General features: G+C 44.3%; 1 protein-coding gene across 3 annotated transcripts in view; it reads right to left on the reverse strand.

Moving 5' to 3' along the window:
- Window positions 1-8595, reverse strand: part of Ralbp1 (ralA binding protein 1) — a 37341-nt gene extending 28746 nt beyond the window's left edge. Inside the window, exon 1 of one of the 3 annotated variants that reach the window (NM_009067.5) lies at window positions 8026-8595. The gene's annotated coding sequence lies outside the window, so the exon portion shown is untranslated. Of the gene's footprint in view, window positions 1-7517; window positions 7764-8025 lie in introns of those variants that run through there. The other 2 variants (NM_001198949.1, XM_006523915.4) reach the window with 2 other exon arrangements.
- Window positions 8596-19384: the final 10789 nt, after the last annotated feature.

Genomic DNA, 19384 nt, shown 5'->3' on the forward strand with positions numbered 1-19384 from the left:
CACACACACGTACAAAAGCTAGGGGTAGGGGCTCACAAGGCTCCACCCTCCCTTTGGATTTACGGGCAGTTCAAGCGGCTAGGGAAGGGAGGAGTCATTTTCTTCAGTGATGTAGCCACACCCCTCTAAATAACCTCCATGTGTGTTCCCAGAAGCAGCCCTAAGGAAAACCCCTGGGTCACAAGAGAGAGTTGTTGAAGAGAGATGAGTGGGAGGGACGGAGACAGGAGAGTGGCAGGATGTGAGTGGGGCCAAAATACATTATATTCTGTATGGAAATGCCATGAGGAGACCCTCTGTGCATACGAGGAAGTGCTAACAAAACATTAACTAACTAATGCTAAAGCTTAAAACTAAGAATGCAAATATGGGGCTGGAGAGATGGCTCAGCAATTAAGAGCATTGACTGCTCTTCTGAAGGTCCTGAGTTCAAATCCCAGCAACCACATGGTGGCTCACAGTCATCCGTAATGAGATCTGCCACCCTCTTTTGGAGTGTCTGAAGACAGCTACAGTGTACTTACATATAATAAATAAATAAGTCTTAAAAAAAATACAAATACATTACGTCTATCTCACCCTGACCTCCATCCAGTTATACACAAGTTGGAAGATGACAAGAGTCAGGCTGGCAAACAAAGTGGGCATTAAAGTCTGGCAGATGATCTAGGTCCATCACGTGTATGTGTATGTATGTATGTATGTATGTATGTATGTGTATAAACATTTATTTATCTATGTATTTACATACGTGTGTGTCGTAACATTTTGTATGTATGGTCATAAGGTTTGGCAACAAGTATCCATCCACTAGGCCATCTTGCCAGTCCATGATCTACATGTGCCTCTCAGCTCTCTGGAGCACAGCAGCAGGCACGGGTGCTCTGTATCTGTACAAAGACCAAGCACCTGGATATGTGGAGTCTACACCTAAAAGTCTGAAAAAGAAAGGGCTATTTTTGTTTGGTTGGGGTTTTTGTTTTGTTTTGTTTTCCCAAATCAGGGTTTCTATGTTTAACAGCTCTGGCTAGCTAGGAATTCGCTTTGTAGAGCAGGCTAGACTCAAACTCACAGAGATCCACCTGCCTCTGCCTCCTGAGTGCTAGGATTAGGCTACAGGAAAGGATTTTATTGTTCTTTTGTTCCCCCATTTTTCTCTTAAATTGTGCACACTAACCTCAGACCTGAGGTCTTTTGCCTCAGGCTCCTGAGGACTGGGATTACAGTCATGTGCCAGCTGAAATTAATTGTATATGTGTGCTCATGTGTGTGATTGCATGTGCACAAAGGGGCTACAGGCCAACTTCTCATCCTACTCTCCCCCCCCCCCTTTTTTTAGGTGAGGTCTCTCACTGGGGCCTGGAGCACAGTATTAAGGCTAGGCTGGCTACCCAGTAAACTCCAAGGATCCGGTGTCTGCCCCGGCCGGCAGTAGGATTACACGGACACACCGGCACATCCAACGTTTTTATGGGCTCTGACTCTGGTCCTTGTGCTTACCCGATGTGGCAGTTTGAATATGCCTGGCCCATGGAGACTGCTACTGTTAAGAAGTGTGGCCTTGTGAGAGGAAGTGCATCACTGTGGGGGTGGGCTTTGAGAGCTCCCAGTGCTCAAGTCCCCTTTGGAAGGACGTCCGTCTCTTCCTGGTCTTCTTTGTAGGACTCTCAGTTGCTTTTCTAGTTTCACATCTGCCTGGATGCTGCCATGCTTCCTACCAGGATGATAATGGTCTGAACCTCTGAAACTGTAAGCCAGCCCTAATTAGATGTTTTTCTTTGTAAGAGTTGCCTTGGTCATGGTGTCTTTTCACAGCAATGGAAACCCTAAGTAAGGCACCCAGGAAGCACTTTACTGACTGAGCTATCTCCCCAACACTTAAAATTAGCTTTCAATTAAACAAAAAGTGAGCAAGGATGTTGTCTTCAGTGTGTTCTTTGCTACCTGTGTATGGATGGAGATGTGGTCTCTCAGCTTCCTGCTCCAACCACCATTCCTGCTCTGGCTGCCACACCTCCCTGCCAGGATGGACCCCTCTGCACTGAGAGGCACAGTAGACTCAATAGACTCTTTCCTCCATAAGTCATGGTGTTTTATCATAGCAACCAGAAGAAACTAATGTAGCTACTAAATGAGAAGCAGGCAGGTGGTGTGCTCTGCAGGCATGCTGGCCAGAGAGATAACATCCCAGGCAGCTCTATGATGAAGATCAGAAATCCAAATCTAAACCTGTGGATTCTGGGATTTGTGGTGCTCAGCCTGTGTATCTGGACAGTGGAGCACCATTCGGAATATATCACAGTGGTGATACTGGCTACAAAACGGATAAGCCTTGTACAGGTGACGTCAGTAACGAGCAACCACAAGGACATTCACACTAAGTTTCTGAACCGGGCAATGAGCAGGCACAGGAGGCCCACTAATGGGCAAGGAGACCAGAGAGTGACTGCAGAGGTGAGAGGGCTTGGGGGGCGCAGGGGCAGAGAGGAGGAAAGGACGTGAAAAGTAACATAATCACCGTATCTCGCTCACACTGACCTGTAACTTTTTTTTAATGATTTATGTGTTTTAGGTATGTGAGTACACTGTCACTGTCTTCAGACACACCAGAAGAGGGCACCGAATCCCCATTACGGATGGTTGTGAGCCACCATGTGGTTGCTGGGAATTGAACTCAGAACCTCTGGAAGAGCAGACAGTGCTCTTAACCGCTGAGCCATCTCTCCAGCCCGACCTGTAACTTTTTAAAAGGCTAAATCTGAGTTGGAAAGACGACAGCTTGTTCCCCAAGTCTCATGCAAGCCTGAGAACCTGAGTTCAACCCCCCAGAACCACGTAAGGCTGGGTGGAGCACAGACCCTCAGTACCTATGACCCCAGTGCTGGGGAAGGAAAGGCAGCAAGATCTCTTCAGATTGCTAACCACCGCGCTATATCAGGGAACTCCAGTTTCAAAGAGAGCCTCGGCCTCAAAAAGTAAGGTGGAGAGCTATCGAGGAAGGCACCCAAACCCAACCTCTGGCCCACATGTGTGCACACACATACACATACAAAGGTTATTTTATGGGTACAGGAATATATCTCAGAAAATGCTTTTTTTATAGCAGATTCAGTTTTTGGCATGTTAAAAAGCCCTCCCTTGACCTTGGTCACCTTCTACTTTCTACACCTCCTCTCACAGCTGACATATATGCCTGCTATCCAGCAACCCTGAAGCCAAGGCAGGAGGACTGAGTTCCAGACAAGCATAAACTATAGTAAGACCCTTTCACAGAACTAAAGACGAAAAAACAAGTGCCAAGGGAGGTCTCAATCTCCTGTCTCCACCCACTGACCTCTAAGCTCAGCGAACAGGAAGTTTCTTCCCCTATCAATCTACCATAAATCTAAATCAACATGCTGCTAAGCATCTTTATCAAATTCAAAAGACTCATAACTCTTATTCTGACCAACTACTTAGAGCATTTAAACTTTTTTGTATTATTTTTTAATATATAACTCTACACAATGAGTTCCAAGACAGACAAGGCTACACTGAGAGACCCAGTCTCCCAGAAAAAAAAGAAAGTACAGGCTAGTGTGGGTGCCCCAGAGGCCTGAGGTCCTTGATCCCTCAGGAGCTAGTTACGAAGCACCCAGCATGGGTACTGGGAACTGGCCTTAAGTCTCTGGAAATTAGTAAGGGCTATTAAATTCTGAGCCACCTTTCCAGCCCCTACTCTGAAAATCTCAAGTCCGTCTTTCATCTGGTTTTAGCACGGATGTTTTATTTTGTGTTCTGAGCTGGATCTTGCTCTCTAGTCTCCAACTTTCTGTGGTAGTCTCCTCTCCCAAGTGCTGGGATTATAGCCATTTGACCCCACACCTGTCGGTGTTTTCTTCTTAATTTTTTTCCTGGAGTTAGTTGGAAAGACTAGTAGCCTTTTAATAAAATGACCCTATCAGCTGGACGCAGTGACTCATACCTTTAACCCCAGCATTTAGAAGGCTGAGGGAGAAAGAGGCATTCCTTCTGAGGTCAAGCCTAGCATGGTCTACAGAATGAGACAGACCCTATTTTGGCTTCTACGGCAGGACCTCCTCATGGATGCCTCAACACTACCAAACAGTTTTGAAGGTCACCTTCCAGCATACCCTCCTATGTTGAGCTCTGTGGCCTATTCCCGGAGCTGTTTGCTGTTGGCAAACGCTTCCTGTGTGGTAGTCCCTAAACCAGAGGCTTCAGTCTCCATTTACAATAAAACGTGACAGGACTGGAGAGACAGCTCAGCCACTAAAGCCTAAGACTCACAACTAAAAGGATGACAGCGCACAAACTCTACCTGGACATTCACAAAAACATCCACTCAACATGCCAGAAGCTAGCACGTGATTCCTCCTCAAACTCACTGCACTTCCTCAAGTCTCTGTCTCAGGCTATCTTACCGTTTGCTTTCTCAGGGACCCAGGATGGAATGCAAGTCACCCTCGCTTTCCATAACCAACTTTTACTAAATTCTATTCAGTCTGTTCTCTAAGTATTTCTGCCTTCTGTATCCTGACACTCTATTCTTTTTAGACCCCACTTCTCACCTCAGTTATTGAGAATAATGAAGACTTTCTAAACCCATTCCATATTCAATTTCATCTACCCTTTCTGTACTCTGAAGGCTACACTCTTCAATTCATCCCACAAACTGTTTTATGACCTGGGGCCAGGCAGCTACAATCCTCAGCATAGTGTTCGGTTTCTAAAGACTCACCTGCGTAGCCTCACCTTCCGCTCCTGGCACAGCCAACACTACAGCTACAGAAACAACACACTGGTCTGAAATGCTTCCCACAAGTCTCTGTCTGACTCCTTTAGTGTTACGCACCTTTTCCAATTAATTCTGCTTGATCCTTAAGGACACTTACAACAGAGGGTTAAATGTGGCCAGCATAGGTTAGGCTTTCTCCTACTCCCACCCCTCTCCGTTCTGTCTCAATGACTCCCATTTGCTAGCAGGGCAAAGCCGAAGTCAGCTTTGATGGTATACAGACTATCCCCCCAGTTTCACGTCTCTCCACCACCTCATGCAGCTATATTTGCAGATCTACCCTTGCAGATCCTACTACACAGTCTACGTAGCTCGTTTTACACAGTTCTGCTTGCACCATTCCCTACATGACTGTCCATCATCTCTAAGGCTGCTCAGCTGATTGATTATACAGTGTTAAGTATCTTCCACTGAGCATTCCCAACCTTTATTTTCATCGCTACTTACATATATGTCCTTCCTCTATCTTCTGCCCTCTTCCATTGTTTCTCTTGAGTATTACATCTTGCATATAGTCACAGAACCCCCATATTTTCTACAGAATCTTAGAAACATATTGTAGTTTGCAAGCTGAGTGTTGTAAAACAGTGGCTGAGTGCTCTCCTAACATGTCCTTCAAACTCTCTTTACTTAGCAGAGAACCTAAACACAGTAACCCCTTTATTCTAAATCATCTGCATTTCCCCATGTTCTGTCTTACCTATATTAGCATAAAGTCTATCAGGAACTTTCTTTTTAAAAGAAAAGAATAGCTGGGCATACATCCAATCCTAGCACTTAGGAGCCAGAAGCAGGAAGCTCTATGTGTTCTCAGTTCAAGCATCCACATAGGAAGAAGGATCCAGGCCAGCCAGGACTCCACAGTGAGACCCTGACACCCCTGTCCACCCCCCACCACCACAAAAAAAGAAAATAACGGAACATACTTTGGGATACTGTTGTGGACCTAATCGTTTCTTCCCGAGCTGTGACTATGCAAGTGTAACTGTACAAAATAAAGTTAATATTCACTTTTAAAATTTTTTATTATTTTTAATTATGGGGGGAGGAGGGCCATTGCCTGTGGAGACCAGAGGTCTTGGGTTTCCTGGGAGCTGGACTTACAGGCAGTTGGGAACAGTTACTGGGGAACAAACTCTGTAACTCTCCAAGAGTCACACTGCAAACGTCTTAACCAGTGAGTCCTGTCTCCAGCGCCAGTACACACTTTTTAAAACACCACTTCGGTCTCTCCAAATTACGAGGAAAATGGTCCCTGTAAACTTATTATGAGAAACCACATTTTGAAAAAGACAGCAAATTCAGCTATTGTAACTTGTTTCTAGATTCTCTGTGATTGTTTGTTTGTTTGTTGTTTGAGACAGGATTTCTGTTTAGCCCTGGCTATACTGGAACCCGCTCTGTAACAAGGCTGACTTCAAACTCACAGAGCTCTGCCTCCAGAGAGCTGGGACTGAAGGTGTGTGCCACCACCAGCTGGCTTCTAGATACTTCGTTTTAAAATTTACTTAACAGCAACTGCTATTAAACTAACCTATCTCTCTTGGGTCTATGGGACACACTGAAAAACAAGAAGCACTCTACTGACTGCAGACCTCTGAAAATGCTAACACCACTAACAGGAGTTCTTCATTTTGAAGAAGACATCCAGGACCTTGAAATCATCGAGATAATTCCTACTACAGAAAGTGATGGGACCTTTCCTTAAAGTGCTGTCTGAACACTAAACCAAAAGTAGGCTTATAACTTATCACTGAGTACTTTGTTAATAACGGCCAAGTATAGGTAATGCTACCCCAAAGCACCAGTGTTAGCCCACCCCCGTTCCATCAACACCACCAAAGCTGGGCAGTGCAACAGCTCAATGCCCACACTATAGCACTTCTGTCACAAGCACAGACCTCTAATGAAAACAGCTGTGATCTCTAAAAACCTTAGGGTACGCACGCTGCTCTCTCTGGAAGAATCCTTGTAATAATCTCCAAACTTGAACCAGCCCTACCTACTTCAGGAGACTGGAAAGTGGAGTAATTCGTCAAACCTGTTTCACAACGACATATTTAAAAGATGGAAAAAGAAAGCTGGCCTCGACTGAGAACACTCTGGTACGAAAACGCTTGAAAACGCCGTTGAGAATGGAGCTCCTAACTCCAGATCAGACAGAACACTTCTGAACCCTGGAACAAGTACCACTGCAAACAGGGTCGTCCCCTTGCCCAACGCCTGCCACGGGCGACAACAGGAGCTGTTCCCCCGACTCTACCCGGCAAACACGGAGACAGGTGGGCGAGCCAGATGCGCGAGGCAGATGCGACCCATAAACCGGAAGGCTTGCGTCAGGCCAGTCCCCGGCCGCAGCTCCGGCCAGGTGTGGCCCGCAGGGATGCCCCGAGGCCTGGAAGGGTCCGAGGAAGCAGCTGGACTCCCAACTAGCCTCTGGGTCCCAGAGCAACACAGGACACACCCGGGTGCTCCCAAGGAGGCCTGTCGGGCAGGCGGCGTGACCCACCCCAAAGGAGCAAGCTCCGGGGTGAAGCTTTCACGGACAACGTAAGGCGGGGCGGCCACGCCCCCCACCCCCAACTCCCATTCCGAGCCCGGGATCCCAAGCCCGGCACGCTGCGTGACAGGCGCGGGCGCGAGGCCGGGCGCCCGACGGCTCCCACGGACACCGCCGCAGCGTTGCGACCCCCGCGAGCGTCCGCTCCCCGCCACTGACCAGTGCCTGCCGCCGAGCGACCGTCCGCTCCGCTGCAGCCGCCGCCGCCTCCTCGCACTCACGCTTCCGCCACAACCGCCGCCTCCTGCGCTGCACCCCGGGCCGGCCGCGGGAGCCCCATTCCCACCCCGCCCAGCCTTCGCCTGTTTACAATGATTGGGACAGAACAGGACGAGCCGGCCCAGCGCGCACGCGCACGCCCTCCTCCCGCCGCAGCCGGCTTCCCGGGTCCTCGGCTCCTTGGCCGTGACGGCTAGGGCCGGCTAGGGCAAACGCCCCGCGTCCTCGCGTGGGGCACGCCGGGAGTTGTAGTTCTAGTTAACCCAACGCCCCGCTGCTGTAGGGCCCTTGTCTCCGACATAAACCACAACGCCCAGAAAGCACCGCGCCTCCCGAGCTGGAACTCGTTAAGGGGGAACAGGGAACCCGCGAGAGGATGCGCCAAACGCTAAGGCTCTGCAGGCGCCTGCGCAGTGTTCTGGGGAGCGAGTGGAACACACACACCTACCGGAGCGAATCCAAGTGAAAACAGTGTGGGAGCCCTGCGGAGCTCTGCTGGAAAGAAAGCGCGTTCCTCCCCAAGCTCTGGCCTGGTGTCCGCAGCTACTGAGAGTGACACTTTTCCCCCCAGCGTCTGCGTACTTTAAGTGGTTCCAACCAGTTAAACCAGCCTGGGCTGCTGACCCACCCCGCCTCTGGGCGGAGCACCTTGCTGGCCTTCTTTGGGCGGAGATCTTCCTTTGGAGAATTCTTGCCTGGGGGTTTGGAGAAAGGAGGCTTCTGGGGCCAGGGCTGGGCAATCCGCAGGACCCCTGAAGTGTGTTGACTTGCGGGAAACTGCTGGCTCCCACCCACTTGCCTCCGCAGTTAGCAATCCATACCCGAGTTAAAGCCGCACAGCATCACGTTCAGCTTACAAATAGAAACAGCTGCGTATCCTCCAGAAGTCCCCCACGAAGGACGGAAAACGTGTTGGCTGGTGCATACTGTAATAAACAGCACTCCATGGAATTATTCTGGGTTTATGACATTGGCAGTCAGAAGAGAGATGAGATTTCTAGTGTCTGCTTCTTCACTGATCCATCGTGTGCTACACTCCCAAGCCATCTTTGCTCAAATATGACAAGTCCATCCCCTTGTGCAAAAGAGTCACTCCCAGTGGAACACTGAGGTCCTAGAGGGACCTTTCCACAACCCCTGTAGCAATAAAACAGCCTCCATGAGAAGATGGCCTGTGAGTACGCCAGTTAAATTACTCCTTCCCGCTGGCAGTTCTGATTTGGTCAAGGGATAAGCACTGCCTGAGCGGGGCTTTATGGAGCCTTCCCTGGAATTGACATATGGGATAATGAGGTGGGGAAAGAGGCTTTTTTTTTTTTTTTTAACTGAGTAATTTACGTGTAACATCACGTGACTCGTTCACCGTGGAAGTGAATAAGGCTGAAAGCAGAGAAGTGGGGGACACAGCAAGGGAGAGGGAAAAGCAAGAGTGAAGACTGACTTCCTTCTGAGCCATAGTTTCTGCAGAGCCTTTAAGTGCCGCGTTTACGTGAGCCAATCCAGGAGTAATCTATGCACACTTTTTTTTATTATTTATTTGTGCTAATGGAGGTGCAAATAAAGAGCATATTTATTGGCTGTTTCTCAGCAGTCTTCCCTCCCCCTTAAGGAACACCACATAACCATTTCCGCTGGTAACTGTTTTAGAACTAGGCATCATGTCCAACCAGAGCCAATAACCCACAGAGACAGACCGAGGCTTCCACTAAACCGAAGCTTCCTCTCTGTTCTGGTGCAGTGAAGTACTTGAGGTCTGCAAAAGGAGGAACCATTTTTGTCTCCTATCAGAGAAAAGCTAAACAGAAGAGAACTCAGGGAGAGGATGAAGCTAATAATGTCAAACAAATGCAATGTGTTCCGGGACAGAAGGTAGGCAGGTCTATTTGCTGCCCGTTATAAAAAGTTTGGTTTTGTTTGTTTGTTTGTTTGTTTGTTTGTTTTTCAGTTCTACAGATTGAACCTAGGGCCTTAGCAATGCTAGGCAAACACTGGGCTACAGCTCTAGCACAAGACTTCCGGATCCAAACATTCTTCAGCTGTGATGCAAACCTTTTGCCTGTGCAACATTCATCTGAACTGACTTGCATCGCCCCCACGGGACTGAGGATAAGGAGAGCCGATGTGAACATAAAACTTGTTGCTCTACACCTACGCTGCGACCCTTTAATTCAGTCCCTCATGGTGTGGCAACCCGAACCAGAACATTCTTTTCATTGCTACTTCATAGCTGTAATTTTGCTACTGTTACGATTTATAATGTAAATATATGTTTTTCTGTGGTGTTAAGTGACCCCTGTGAAAAGGTCGTTTGATTCCAGGGGGTGGTGACCCACAGTTTGAGAACCACTGTTCTACAAGGGAAAAGGTGCTAGCCCTGTCCCAGAAGTCTGATAACCTCCATTAACACCCATGATCTTTGGCAGGCTAATGTATGAGCACTTTAAGTGTGATCAAAGCTTAGCTCCTTCCCAGTTATTGGCACTTTTTAATCTAATAATTGACTTAATCACATGAAATATGTAAGACGCCTCCTTTCCATATGCCAACCCTTCATCCCAGCACACACACATCATGTACATGCAAACAAACTTTTTTATCTCCCCCAATACACCTACTTTAGTAATTTGGATTACAACGCTATTCAATATTTACAGGGATAAGGCTACAAATGCATTTACAAGCACAGTTCAGTTGTGTGTGTGTGTGTGTGTGTGTGTGCATATGCCTGTGTGTGTGTGTGTGTGTGTGTGTGTGTGTGTGTGTGTGTGTGTGTTAGTTAAGAACAAGAAGGTACTATTGGATGGATCACAGGGCCCCCAATGGAGGAGCTAGAGAAAGTACCCAAGGAGCTAAAGGGATCTGCAACCCTATAGGGGGAACAACATTATGAACTAACCAGTACCCCGGAGCTCTTGACTCTAGCTGCATATGTATCAAAAGATGGCCTAGTCGGCCATCACTGGAAAGAGAGGCCCATTGGACTTGCAAACTTTATATGCCCCAGTACAGGGGAACGCCAGAGCCAAAAAGGGGGAGTGGGTGGGTAGGGGAGTGGGGGGGTGGGTATGGGGGACTTTTGGGATAGTATTGGAAATGTAAATGAGGAAAACACCTAATTAAAAAAAAAATGAGAAGGTACTCCAAAGTTTGATAGACCACTATGGGGATACCTGCACAAATTAAAACTGATAATGCTCCCTCATATGTATATAATGAGAAGCAACAATTCTTTGAATATTACAATATAAAACATGTTAACTGGTATACCACATAATCCCACAGGATAAGCAGTTACAGAAAGAGCCAACTGTACCTTAAAAGAGATGCTTATTAAACAAAAAGGGAGAGCAAAAATCCCCAAGGGCCAACTAAACAATGTGTTGCTAACTCTCAATTTTCTTAATGTTGGTGAAAAAGGAACAGCAGCAGCTGAGTGAGACTCACTGGGTTATCGGAAAAAAAAAACAAAACAAAACAAAAACAACAACAACAAAACCCTGAGGAACTAGGTCGGCCAATATACCATAAGGATGTGTTGACATAAGAATGGAAACCTGCAATCGTGCTAAGATGGGGATGTGACTATGCGTATGTATCTACAGAGAATGAAAAACTATGGATACCAACAAAACTTATAAAGATTAGGTCTGACCAGGGAAAACCTCTGATCAGCTGAGACCTAAATGTCTTCACAAAAAATATCCCAGGTGATTCACCCTCACAAGCTGTCTCAGTTACTGATTTCTCTCCAAAGTGCATGTAAATCAAGTTCAAAAGGGCTAGCTAGACTTAATGATAGATCTCACAAAGACTGGAAAGACACAGAGACTGGCCAATAAATGCTACAGCTAGCTTTTTCCAAGTAACCATTTTCTTCCTTGGGACCTCTAGAGGAATTCTTCACCCCAGTTCAGCAGAAGCAATTTTACAAAGATCATCACCCTAGCCCCTTAAATCAGGGTGGATAGGTTTGGTCATTTGATGTATTATATTTGTTATCATCCAGGATGGAAGGTTGTTATTGGTTATCATCAGGGATTGATAAGAATTTAGAAGTGTTTTGTTTGAATTATTGTATATCAATAGAAATTTAAGGTTTTTTTTTTTGTTTAACTAGTGGTTATTGATAGAAATTTAATATTGTTTTGTCTGAAGTATTGTATATTGATAGAAATTTAAGGTTGTTTTGTTAGCTTAGTTGATTATATTGTACACGTGTCATTTATTGGAAATGTGATGGTTCTTACAATTATTTCTATTATGCATAGATTGCTAATGATAAAGAAAAGGACAAATTTTTTTGAAGATTTATTTATTAGATGTAAGTACACTGTAAGAGGGCATCCAATCTCATTACAGATGGTTGTGAGCCACCATATGGTTGCTGGGATTTGAACTCAGGACCTTCGGGAAAGCAGTCAGTGCTCTTAACCGCTGAGCCATCTCTCCAGCCCCAAGGACAATTCTTAAACAGAAAGGGGGATATGAAGTGGAAACTCCTAGTGTCTTTGGAAAGCTATATGTTTTGCTGGAGCACACAGGTTAAAGGCTGTCTTGCTAAAGCAAACAAACACGTGAAAGTTTTCCTGAAGCAGACACAGAATAAAGAATCTTTTGATACAGCAAATACAAAAAGGACCCAGGATGAAGGAGTATAAATATGACCCCACAGACAGTGGGAGCCAAGCGCTGGGCTCTGGTTTGCTTTGCTCTGCCTTGCTGTTCTTCACTAACAATACGCATGCATTGGCTCACCTTACATAGTGTTGTTGAGTTCAACTTGTGGTAATGCTGCCATTGAGTAAAACTCGACCAAGAACTACTTGTAAGGTTCCTGCGTCAGCTTGCTGCTTCAGTAGTCTTGCCTCAGGCTGGTTGGGGAGCCTTGTGGTTCCTTCCGGATTGAACTTCAGCTGCTGGTTCATGCCTGGTGCCTGCCTGCCAAGAGCTGCTGCTGAGTTGTATTTGGTATTTCCTATGGGACCGAACTACTGCCAAAGAAGATTCAGTTCACCCCCAAAGAACTATTGCTGAACAAGTCCACTCTCCCTATATCCTAATAACTTTTCTCTTCCACCACCTCTTCTGGGTGATGGGCTAGAGGAGAGGTTAAACCCTTATTAAAAGTAGGTTGCAAAAAATATGTATGCCAACAGACCCCCCTATCCATCTACCAGACTATACTATTAAAGGGTCCAGGAAAAACCTGCTGAGGAACTTTGTTATTTTTCTGATAATTTGTGTTTGTTTGTTCTGCCCCTTTGTCTTTTCCCATTTCTTTCTTTTCTATATTTTAGTAATATTTTGACTTTTTTTTTTTTATAAAATTTCACTTTTTGTTTTCCTCTCTTACATCTGGCTGATTTTGTTTCCCTTTTTCTTCTCTTTGTTGTGAAACCCCATGGTTTCTACCTCATTCTTCTTTTTGTCCTTTATGATGTTTTCTCCGTTCCTCTTGGTCATTCTCTCATTTGTCTTTCCCTTTCCTTTAACATGTTTCCTACCATCTTCCTCGGCATCGATTACTATTATTAATTTATGCCACATAATATTTGAGTTCATAGCTTCTCTGTATGTCACCATTTCCTGCATCCCTGGTAGTACAGCAGCACTACTCAGAGTATATTCTATCTGGTGTGTTATGTTGTAGACCTTACAGTGACTTCTGCTCACTTAGCAGTAATGGGAGCTGTACCCTCAAGAGAAGATTTCCAGACAAAACCAATAGATAGTTATACCAAAAGATGCGCTAATCATAGCACAGAAACACACAATATCAAGATAATATGGGTCCTCCAAAGATCATGAATTCGAAGACATGCTACATAAAGAACTCAGAAGTCTACTGGGGGGCGGGGCTGGAGAGATGGCTCAGCAGTTAAGAGCACTGACTGCTCTTCCAGAGGTCCTGAGTTCAAATCCGAGCAACTACATGGTGGCTCACAACCATCTGTAATGAGATCTGATGCCCTCTTCTGGTGTGTCTGAAGACAGCTACGGTGTACTTACATATAATAAATAAATAAATCTTTAAAAAAAAAAGTCTACTTGGAAAAGTTAACAATGACTCCAAGAGCATCAAGTAAGTGAGCGGATACAGTTAAGAAATCAGTGCTGGATCCAGAGAAGAAATGTGGCAGCTTTGATGAGACAGTCAGTGGCAGATGAAATTCAACATGGAAACAGGTTTTTAAGGAAAAAAACATGAACAGATGTGCGGGACGTGGGGGATGTAGTGCACACCTTTTATCCCAGCAATGGGGAGGCAGAGCTAGGCAGATCTCCAACTAAGAGATCAATGTGGTCTGCAGAATTGATTCCAGGACAGCCAAGGCTACCCAGAGAAACCCTATATTCAAAACAACAACAAAACAAACAAACAAAGTATGTTTTGAATGAAGATCTCAGTAAATCTGGGGCTTGAGAGAGAGAGCTCAGCAGCTAAGAGTACTTGCTGCTCTTCCAGAGGGCAAGGCAAGCTCGGGGCCAGTTATATCAGCACCCACAACAGTCAGCTCACAGCTGCCTCTAACTCTAGTTCCAGAGGACCTGGTGCCATCTCCTGGCCTCTGTGAGCCCCTTCACACTCTCAGCATACACTCCCTAAGATACATACACATAGATAAGAAGAAAAATCAAGAAATCAAATAAAAACCACAGTGAAAGCAAAACTGAGGACATTCTGTAGCTTGTCTTTGCTAATTATGGGTTTTTTTTTCCACCCCTTATTCCCACCCCCTCAACCATGGTTTCAACCCCTAACACTAGATAGGGGAGGAAAGAAAGATGGAGGAGGGGAAGAGAGAGGGAGAGGTGTCACTGAGTCTAATCTCTTTCCCCTTGCTTCTTCTTGAACATGACTTAGTAGTCACACGACACCATAACCATCTTCCCTGAATGAACAACAACCTTGCCTCTGGGGACCCTAGCATTTATATACCCTCTGAAAAGTTCCCAGGATTTCAAATGTCACACAGTTGCAGAAACTATCTGCAGCTGGCAAAACCTTGCCTCTGCTAGAACATGAGACAAATTATAGCTGGCACACAGCCCCACATCCCTACACCGGAGGTTTTTTGTTTGTTTGTTTGTTTTTTTAAGCACATACTTATGGTATTTATGTGTTAAAAAAGAAAAGAAAAGAAATTCCAAAATTGTTACCTCATTTTACCCCTTCTGTTTTAAGACATTAATTATGCTGTGTGTATCAGAAATTATAAACAGACATTTTCAATGAAGTAAGTGCTTTGGGGTTACTGGTCAAGCTTTTCAGGAGATCTCTCCTGCCCAGATAGAATCTTTGTCAGTTGTGATGGTATCCACAGCTTTTCATTTCCTGTGGAAATATAAACAAATTTGTATCCCCAGTGTGAAACTTTCCCGGGCCGTTATTCTGATGTTAGCACATCCTAATAGTATATAGGCTGACTTAATTCTTCAGGTTTGTTTTTCTATAACCTAGTGTCTCTTGGCTGCTGTTGTTCCTTTCTCATTAACATTTAGAAAATTTAAAGTTAGCAGGGTATTATTTAGTCTATCCCAGGGGGTCTTTATTCTTCCTTTTTGTTTTTTATAAGCATTTCCTTTAAGGTGTTATTAGCTCTTTCTACAACTGCTGTCCTGTAGGATTAAGTGATGTGCCTGTAATGTGCTCTATATTATAATGTGCAAAGAATTGCTTCCTCTTACTGGATTCATATGCAGAGACATGATCAGTCTTAATTTGTACAGGTATCTCCATAGTAGCTATTATTTCCAGTAAATGTGTAAGTACAAAATCAGCCTCTTGGCACTCATTACAGCTGCCCATTGAAACCCTGAGTATGTGTGTGTCAGTGATATGGTGTACAAACTTCAGTTTTCCCATTCTACAAATGAAACACATCCATCTGTCTGACTCCATCTCTTTTCGTACCCTAGGGTTACTTCTAGTGTATAATGGAGTTTAATTATTCAAAGAGCAAGTAGAACATTTTTCTCATAATTTCCTTTACCCGTTGCCAGGTGGTAGAGTTTTTAATTTTTTACTGTTAACATAGTGTTTTTCATGAAATTCCGAGGCTTCTATACATTTCCTATTGATAATTGGTCAATTTCTTCATTTTATTGTGCTGATGGATCTGGCAAACCTATATGAGACTGAATATGAATGATGTGTAATGAATAATTTCTATTTCTGATTGCCTGTTGCAGCTGTATGAATAACAAGGTTAATTCTGAATTTTCAGGAATAAGTTAGGCAGTTTCTACATGCAGAACAACTCTTTCTGCATGTTGCAAGTCAGTAATGATATTAAGAGATTCAGTAAAATCTAATACCATAAGGTTTGCATACAACCCTGATTTTTTTTTCACTGAAGTATATGGACTTTGAATTACTTTGCTCATTTTGTCTAACTTGTAACCTGCCATTCCCAACTTATTTGCATCAGTATAGAATGTTGGTGCTTCGGGAATTGGTGTTCCTTTTACAATACGTGGGAGAATCCAATTAGTTATTTTTATAAAATAAAGATGCTTTGTTTTAGGATGTTTGCTGTTAATTCCTCCTAAATAGTTGCTACAAGCTCTTTGCCAGTCTTCATTGATCACCTATAATGACACAATCTCAGCATTAGTATCAGGCACTACAATTTCTTCTGGGTCTGTTCCTGTCCATTGACACCAGTTGATTCTACCTTTTATGATTAAATCAGAAAAAAAAATTTCATGTAAGTCTTTACATTTTTTCATGTTGTGTGCTAAGAGAATCCATCCCATAATACTATCTTCCCTTTGTGTAATGAGCCCAGTAGGAGAATGAGTTGAGGGCAAAATAACCAAAATCAATTACTATCATAGGCCACACCTTATGTAATAAAGAAGGTAATGGAATTCCAAGTTGTAATGGTCTGATTGGTTGAATTACTCTACTCAATGTTCTTAGATCTCATAGCATTCTCCATTTTCCCAGTTTCTTTTTAATGTCAAACAGGAATTCCATGGGCTGGTAGAGTCTTCTATATGTTGAGTCTCCACCTGCTCTTGTACCTGCTGCTCAAGTGCTTGCAATTTTCCCTTAGTTATTGGCCATTGCTCTATACACACAGGCTTATCAGTCAACCATTTTAAGGATAGAACCATAGGTATTTCAGCAGTGGCCACTCTTATTAACTTGGAAATTCAATCCCTTCTATGTCCTGTGACTGGACAACTGGCACAGTCTGGGGTTGGTCTTTTCTTTTCTATTCGTTTCTTTCTTTTCTTTTTTCTTTCTTTTTTTTTAATGACTTATATCAATACCTTCTGCAGGATTATCTCCCACTTCACACCTTATTTCATCTTGAGGTGTCTTTGGGATTATAGAAATATTAATCTGAGTACTTCACTGTTGTAAAAGATTGCTTCTCTATAAATTCATAAGTATGTCAGCCACATAAGGCCTTAACTTTCCTATTTGATCTCTGGTCCCACACATTTAACATATAGCACACTTTGTTTTATCTGAGATAACTTTTCAATTTCTAGAAACTGGGCATAAGCCTTTTGATGCTGCCATTCTGAATTTCAAGATCTTTGTGAAGTGATGGTTAAATCAGCTCCTCCTTCCACCAAACCTATTTTCAATACCACTTCATTGCAATTTTGATTTAGGCCTCTGATTGCTAACAGCTGTTTTCAAGAACACACGTTTTCCAGGACTTCCAAACCCTCCTGTTCATTCTACAGGAGCATCTATGCCTTGATGTAGGGAAACAGTAGCTGCTGAGCAATCCTATCACCTGCATTAACTTGCATCTCTTTTTTTTTTACATGGGCCACACTTTCTCCTTTGAAATCTTCATCTGTGATTCCTGAATGCAAAATTGCATCCTTGGGACATCAATCTGCTCCTTTCTAAGATCAACCCTACTGTCCCTGAGAGCAAAGAACCATACATATAGTAATTATTTTATAACATGGAGTTTTGGGGATAAAAGAAGATGTTTATCTCTGGCCAAGTCTAGAGCAGTACTGTCTGCAGTAGCCGAAATACTTAGTTTAGGTTTTCCCACCTGCTTGTTGTTTCCTGGCTGGCAGGAGGCAAATGGCTCATTTTTTTTTTTAAAGATTTATTTATTATTATATCTAAGTACACTGTAGCTGTCTTCAGATGCACCAGAAGAGGGCATCAGATCTCATTACGGATGGTTGTGAGCCACCATGTGGTTGCTGGGATTTGAACTCAGGACCTTCGGAAGAGCAGTCGGTGCTCTTAACCACTGAGCCATCTCTCCAGCCCTGGCTCATTCTTTTTGCTGTGGGGCCTTGAGCTAGGTCCCCCATTTTGTGTCTGAATGGCAAGAAATTGCCTTGGATATTTGGACATTTCTAAACTCAGTGGTGACCTTTGCCACATCACATACATACCCTAGTAAGCCTAGGCATTCTTTCTGCTTGAGGTTTAGGAATATCATCACCCCTGCAAAGGGCTCCTTTCTGGTGCAAAGTACTGTATTTTTCTCAGTTAACATACCAGGTATTTTGAGATCTGGGGCTTTTGGTTTGGTCATGGTCTCTTTGCAAATGGCCACATTTCCCACAATTGAAGGCATTCTGATATTAGAGGCCTCTAGCTATAGCTTGACCTATTTATTATATTAGCATGGTACACATTATAACCAGTATTGGTCATATCCCTTATCCACTCATCCATAAACACTGTCTGTACCATTACTATTCTAATAACTTTTTTTACATTCAGCATTTGCACTTTCAAACACCAAGGTCTCTATCAATACCTGCCCTACATTAGGGTCTGATAAGGCTTTGTTCACAACTGAGACTAATCTTTGTAAAAAATCAGAGGTTTCTTCAGAGCCTTGTATCATTGTTGTAAATGAGGTTCCTTGTTGGGAACTAAAAAGGGGCCCTTGGGAAGAGGGGGAAAGGAAAAAACCCACACTCTGCCAGAGTTTTACCTATTCTCTGGTCTGTCAGGCGTGGGAGGGCTGCTATCTATCTACCTTCCACTCATCTCTGGGTGGGCATTCAAGCCTCTGACCCACTCTTTAGGGGGTGGCCAAGGGGCAGCCCTACCTGGGATTCCTGGAGCTACTTTGCTAACCAGGGTTATGGGAGAGAGGGATGAGAGAAGAGGTTCCCAACACTGACAAGAGTGAGCGCAGCCTTGATGAGCAGAGACTCTCTATGGTTTTAGAGCTTTATTATAGAAAGGCAGGGAGAAAGAGAGAAGGCAGAAAGGAGAGAGAGACAGAGAGAGAGAGGCAGAGAGAGAGAAAGAGAGAGAGAGAGAGAAGGCTATAGAGAAAGAGAGGAGAGAGGAGAAGAGAGAAGAGAGGAGAAAAGACAGAGAGGAGAGAGGGGGTGAGAGTTAGGGATAAGAAGGAGACAAGTAAGAGTAAGAAGTAAGAGAGCAAGGTGGGGCCCTAACAGCCCCTTTTATGGTCTTCACTGTTGCTAGGTAACTGGGGAGGAATTTAGCTGAAGGTCAGAAGCATGGTCCATTGCCTACGTGACTTCTAGCCATGCTTCTCTTATGGGGGGTGTGGGGGCGGTGACTAAGGCAGGAGCCAGAGTTCCAGGAGCATGAGGGAACACCTATCGTTTCATGAAGGTGAATTATCACCCTTTGGGGTTCAGATTTCAGCTCAACTGGAGACCAGCCTGCAATTCCCCACAGGTCCTTAACTTTGTTCCAAGCTCTTAAAGCCACTAAGAAATATTGTCTATGTTCTTATATATTAGAGTACTTCCCTTCACCCAGCAACTGGTCTTTTAATTCCATATTAATTCCCCTCTCTCTATTTCACTGTTCAATATTTGCA

This window comes from Mus musculus, chromosome 17 (genome assembly GCF_000001635.26).
Source record: "Mus musculus strain C57BL/6J chromosome 17, GRCm38.p6 C57BL/6J".
NCBI lineage: Eukaryota > Metazoa > Chordata > Mammalia > Rodentia > Muridae > Mus > Mus musculus.